The sequence below is a fragment of the Lipotes vexillifer genome, unplaced genomic scaffold (genome assembly GCF_000442215.2).
Source record: "Lipotes vexillifer unplaced genomic scaffold, Lipotes_vexillifer_v1.1 scaffold69, whole genome shotgun sequence".
In the NCBI taxonomy this organism is placed as follows: Eukaryota; Metazoa; Chordata; class Mammalia; order Artiodactyla; family Lipotidae; genus Lipotes; species Lipotes vexillifer.
Genome location: NW_006790942.1, coordinates 268,582 through 275,120, shown reverse-complemented (window position 1 = coordinate 275,120; position 6,539 = coordinate 268,582). Strand labels below are relative to the sequence as shown.

Sequence of the window (6,539 nt, the reverse complement as noted above, 5' to 3'; positions counted from 1 at the left end):
GGGGGGGGGGGGGGGGCACACAGCTGCCCAACACTGAAGTGAATGTTACAAGAAAGACCTTCGGACACTTCACAGCTCTCATCTTTCAGAAAACATGACACCAGACACCAAAGGAGCTCCACCTTCACTACCAAACGGACCACAGTCACTGAAATGGCCCACATGCAAGTGGAAGCAGGACGATGTGCTACTGGTTCCTCTCAGACTAGCTAATGCTCATTCCTCACACAGGCAGCGCTGCTTAACAGGAAGGTTAACGGGAAGACGGAGTAGACACACTTTCCTCTATTTCTCCCGTTAGACACAAGGAAATGCCTGGTGCTGCACAGAAACGAAAGAGCAGAAGAAGCTGAAAGGGGACAGGAGGAGGCCGTCCAGCTGGGACCCAAGGACAGACAGAGCGGCAAGTTCCTGAGCTTCCTCTCTGCAGCCTAGAAACAGCAATGGGTGCTGACAAAAGCACCCTCGAAAGGAAGGACAGGGGAGGGGCTGCCCAGCGAGACAGAAAAGTCCTAGGAAATCACTGCTCTACTCTTGGCAAATATCACAGAAAACCTGTGACCTACTGCCACACACACAGCAGGCAAAGCGCAAGTGGGGGCCGGACATGCCCCTCGACAGGCTGTGATGAAGACTCTGTGCAGGCCGGTTGGGCTGGTGTGAGACGAGGCGCTCACCCTCACACCCCCATCACTCCCGTAACCGAGCCTCACTCCCCGCCCCTTGGAGCAGAGTCCAGTGGCCCAGCAGAGTCAGTACTTTCACCACTACCCAGCCCTCCCACCCTCCTGCACTGCGGTGAGTGGCAGCCTCGTGGGAAGCGGTAACGAAGGGAATCCTGACGCCTCCCTCCACCTGGTAGTAAGAAGACCCCCACCCTCCCAACGTCTCTTCTCAGAGCAGTGCCAGACAAAGCCACCTAAAACTGGTTTAAATAAGATCCAGGATCTCGTATCATAATACCTAACATGTACAGGTTACCATCTAAAACCACCTGTTACACTAAGAACCAGGAAAAAAATCTCACTTGAATGAAAAAACACAGTGACTAGATGACAATGTTAAGATGACGCAGATGTTAGAATTACCTGACAAAGATTCAAAAGCAGCCATTACAAACGTGCTTCAGTGACAGTTACAAGTGCACAATGAGACAAATGAAAGAATATAAAGTCTCAGCAAAGAAACAGGAAGTCTTGGCAAAGATACAGATTTTCGTAAACGGAAATTTTATAACTAGGAAATAAAATAATGAAAATAAAACTCACTGGATGGGTTCAACAGCAGAATGAAGGGAGCAGAGAAAAGGATCAGTGAACGTGAAGATAAAATAATATAAATTACCAAATATAAACAACAAAGAAAAAACAGACCAAAAAAAACCAATGAACAGAACCTCAAGAGGTGTGAGGAAGAAATAAAAATGGAAAAAGATACAGGTAAATAAAATAGGCTTTCCTACTCCTGTTGAGTTTTTGAAATTATATTTGGAGTTGAAACAAGAATTATAACACTGTCTGATATGGTTCTAAATGTATGCAGAGGAAATATTTAAGACAGTCATATAAATGAGGACAGTAAAGGGACGTAAGAGGCAAGGTTCCTACACTTCACACAAACTGGCAAAATGTTGACCCCATAAACTGATAAGTTACGCATATAAAATGTAATGCCTAGAGCAACCAATAACATAGCTATAACAACACAAAAACATTATAAATAAATTAAAATGAAATTCTAAAAAATGTTCAAGCAACGCACATAATGCCAGGAGAAAAAGAAAAACCCAGAGAAATGAAAAACAGAGAAAACGAGAAATAAAAAGGGAGACTTAAGTCTTAATATATCAATAATTACATTCAGTGTATATGGTCTAAACAAAGCAATTAAAAGACAGATTAGCAGAGTGGATTAAAAAATATGGTCCATCTTTATGCTGTCTACAAGAAATTCACTTCAAATATAAAGATACAGGTAGGATGAAAGTAAAAGGCTGGGGGAAAAAACCATCATGTAACATTAACATAAATATGGTTGAAATTACTATCAGATGAAGTAGGCTTTAGAGCAAAGAAAATTATCAGGGACAGAGAGGGACATCACACAATGATTAAAAGGGACAATCCACCAAGAAGACAAATTTACAATAGTAATATTTTAAGCCGATAGACTACACGTATGGTAACTTAGAAATAACAATTAGGAGACATGGAGAGACAGAGGCAAGCCAGACACAGAGTGACAGCAAGAAGAGGCTCAAGAAAGCAAGAGGGCAGGGGTGGGGCACAGCATCGGGTGCCACTGGGCTCAAATGCAAAGGTCCTGATACAGCAGGATGGATGAAAGATGTCATACGTGCCCAGCCTTTTCTTTCAAGTTAATCTGAAAAATATGATCAAGTAATATTCTTTTCTTTCTGCGGTACACGGGCCTCTCACCGCCGCGGCCCCTCCCATCGCGGAGCACGGGCTCTGGACGCGCAGGCTCAGCGGCCATGGCTCACGGGCCCAGCTGCTTCGCGGCATGTGGGATCCTCCCAGACCAGGGCACGAACCCGTTTCCCCTGCATCGGCAGGCAGACTCTCAACCACTGCGCCACCAGGGAAGCCCGATCAAGTAATATTATTTTAACTGCTAAGTTAAGAACATAGCACAACATTTCTGTGTGTATTTAGAACCTTACAGTTTACAGATAGACACACTAACATTAGAACTCTGTTCTGCCAAATTCAAAGTCCTGTTTGAGGCTATTAAGGTTAAACCAAATTAAAAACATACCTATACAAAATAGATGTGCAAGGCTAGTTGATTTGGGATAGACCTTAAAACCCATATCTAGGTCCATCTGGTTTATTTTGCTGTTTTTCCTCAACACCTATGACATGCCAGGCAAGGGGCAGGGGACTGGGAATCCAGTCTGAGACAAGAAGGCTGAGAGGACAGGTTTACTGCAAAGGAAAAGGGTGTTATAATGACACCCCGAGGGAGGCCCGTCTGGAGACAGGGAAGGTTTCCCAGGAGAGGTAACCAGGTGAGGGCTGCCTGGGTGAGGGTGTGTGAAGGCACAGGGACGGGGATGGTGGGGCACCTGCGGGGCTGCCTGGTGGCAAGGACCACAGCTCAGATTCCATGTGACAAGCAGAGGTCTCAGTACTACCTCACTGAGCTTCTGCAGAAGAAACACAGATGCTGTTTCCTTCGTTAGGAGGCCGAGGACGTCACAGCCTTTCAACATCCATACACGTGGCACCAGCATCATGCTCCTAGGGAGTATGACCTCTTTATTTCTTTATGTGCTGCAGGCCAGTGTTAACTGCTGTGGACTCTACTATCACCTCTCTACTTATCTTATTGCCACAAATGTTATGTGATGACCAAAAAGCAAGTTTACAGAGCATGTATTCAGATTAATATTGTAACAAGTTTAACCAGTTTTTCTGAAGACCTAACTAAAAATAAAGACAAACCTAAGGGGCTTCCCTGGTGGCACAGAGGTAAGAATCCACCTGCCAATGCAGGGGACATGGGTTGGAGCCCTGGTCTGGGAAGATCCCACATGCTGCTGAGCAACTTAGCCCGTGGGCCACAACTACTAAGTCTGTGCTCTAGAGGCCACGAGCCACAACTACTGAGCCCGTGTGCCACAAGTACTGAAGCCCATGCACCCAGAGCCCGTGCTCCACAACAAGAGAAGCCAATGCAATGAGAAGCCCACGCACCGCAACAGAGTAGCCCCCGCTCGCCGCAACTAGGGAAAGCCCACGCGCAGCAATGAAGACACAACAAGCCATAAATAAACACACACACAAACAAATAAATAAATAAGACAAACTTAAGATGTTAAACCTCACTTGATAAATCACATCACAACCAACACCACCAGTGAATATCATCATGATGCTGGACTCACAGTGATTCTTCTGTTAAGGAAGTTGAAGAGTGTGTGTTTACTTTCTAGCAAACTCTCAGAGCATCCCTGACAAGTCAGCAGCCATGGCAACAGGATGGGCTGCAATGTGGGACAGTCACACACATGGTGAAATAAACAAAAAACTAGACAGTAACAGTCTTCCGTGGAGTCCAAGCACTATGGTTTCTCTTGGAAACTTTAAAAAAAAGAAAAAAAAAGAGAATCCTGTATGTTCAATACAAACGACAATTTGTCCGAATGTTTGCTTTCATGAAGAACCATTTCCACTGCTCTTTACTGAGAGTGTTATATACAGAACTCAGGTAAAACAGGAAACAAGACTGTTTTTTTTTAATGTCACCTAGGGCAGAGAGGAAAACCAAGTGAAATATCTTTTCATTTGCTATCACTTGTCAACACTGCCAAAGTGTTAAATACCCCATTATCAGCTCATAAAACAAACAATATTTATTTCACATCACAAATCAGATCAGTTTGCTTGTTTACTGTCTAGGAAGAATGTGTCCAAATTTGGTGGGTGGCAAGGATGACTAAGGGATTAATGCAGTGACCTAAACCAAGACAAATAGAAGGTATTTTCTTTCCTTCCTTTCCTTCCCTCCTTTAATGGCTAGTCAGCTAAAGAAGTCAGACTAAGAACTGTAGTTGTCAGAAAAACGTAACCTAGACTTAATTCTTCTTTCCACTGAAGACATACTTGGGATAAACCAATCAATTTTGTTTACAATTTAGTCTCAACTCGAAGCCCCACTGGCCTGAGGACAAAGCTGTCTAGTGCACACATCTTCCTGACGCGGGAGGCCAAGCCACAGTGTGGGACTAGTTGAGAGGGCTTACAGTCCATACAGGGACACACACGAAGGAAACAACTAAGTGAAGTAAACCATCGTTGGTGCTGCAGTAGAACCAATGCAGCCATACATACATACATACGTACGTACGTACATGAATGAATGAATAAATAAATAAATAAAATTAATTTATAGGAAAAAAACTGTGTAAAGAATTAAAAAATAAAAAATGAAGCCAGTCTGTTCTCTTCCCTGGAAGGAGGACGGGACCCACCACTTGGATACAGCAAGAAAGGTCCTGCATCCTTCCTGGAGGGACCAGTGCACGGGAAAGGGAGTGACACAACTGCCAGGCGGTCGCTGGCCCAGAGGATCAGATGAAGCTACCAGGACAGCGCGAGATGTGGGAGGCCGGTGTGACAAGCTGCAATGGAGGGACGTTAAATTTAATGCAAAAAGGTCCCTGGTGAAAACAGAACATCAGAGCCACCTTCTACACCTGTGCTTTTAAGGTAGTCCTTGTGGCTAAACTGATTTTAAATAAAAAGAAGTAAAATAAAACTGAAAATGCAGTTCCTGAGTTGTAGAAGCCAGATTTCTAGTATTTGATGTGATCAGTACCACAGTGGGCAGCACAGAGAACGCTTCCATCACTGCAGAAAGTTCCATGCAGCTATCTGAGAATTTTGATTCTCAGGGCAGACAGTAAACCACATTCTAGTTACTTGGTAAACCCTTTCTGATTGATCAACTCGTTGGATTTGAAAAAGGCTATTATGCCCCAGTGACTTCTGAGGCAACTGCACAAGCTTTGAACCATCTGAGTTCCCTCCTCCAGACACCGGCATCTGAACCCCTGCATGAAACTCAAGTCAGTGACAAGACAATGTTAACAGTGTTTGTCATGAATTTTTAAAAATACCAACTATCCTGCCCACATTCTCAATTACTTACAGAGTGAACAGGCACTCCTCCTCTCACCGAAAGTCAGATTTATTCTAAGAAAAATTTAAAACCATAAGTCCTAGAAAATATCTCTAAAATGAAGACTTAAGCCAATTTCAGAAATAAGAAGTTCAAGGTTTATACTTCCTTTATTTTCAACTTCTTATTTGCCAAGATTTATCTCCTGGGTTCAAATGTGTTTCTTTTAGCTTCTTACCCAAATAATACCCACATTATCTAAAAAACTGATAAAAACACTGACATTTATAACTGTGTGTGTTATTTTTTTGTGTGTGTGTTACGCGGGCCTCTCACTGTTGTGGCCTCTCCCATTGAGGAGCACAGGCTCCAGACGCTCAGGCTCAGCGGCCATGGCTCACGGGCCCAGCTGCTCCGCGGCATGTGGGATCTTTCCGGACCGGGGCACGAACCCGCGTCCCCTGCATCGGCAGGCGGACTCTCAACCACTGTGCCACCAGGGAAGCCCTGTGTGTGTTATTTTAAATTCCCAGAGTAGACTCTAATTCCCTTTTTATCCAAATAAACACATTGTTGAGGAACACTTTATTTCCGTTCAAAAGTGAACAGTAAACTACACTGAAAATGAATTCACTGAAGAATATAAAATGTGAAATAGACTTCCTCTATAAACCAGGAGTCTAATTCTCTAGACTAACAAAAATCTCTGACTTGACCATTTCCTTTTTCAGGCACAGGTCACTGGAAATTGCAATTTAAAGAAAGAACCATCACATATCTGGCAGTGGTTGTAAACTTTACTTTTTTTTTTTTTTTAACATTTTTATTGGAGTATAGTTGCTTAACAATGTTGTGTTAGTGTCTGATGTATAACAAAGTTAATCACCTGTACA

General features: G+C 43.5%; 1 protein-coding gene across 1 annotated transcript in view; it reads right to left on the bottom strand.

Annotated features, from left to right (window-relative positions):
• Positions 1–6,539, bottom strand: part of SPIDR (scaffold protein involved in DNA repair) — a 325,369-nt gene that overhangs the window by 103,920 nt on the left and 214,910 nt on the right. The window lies entirely within an intron of this gene.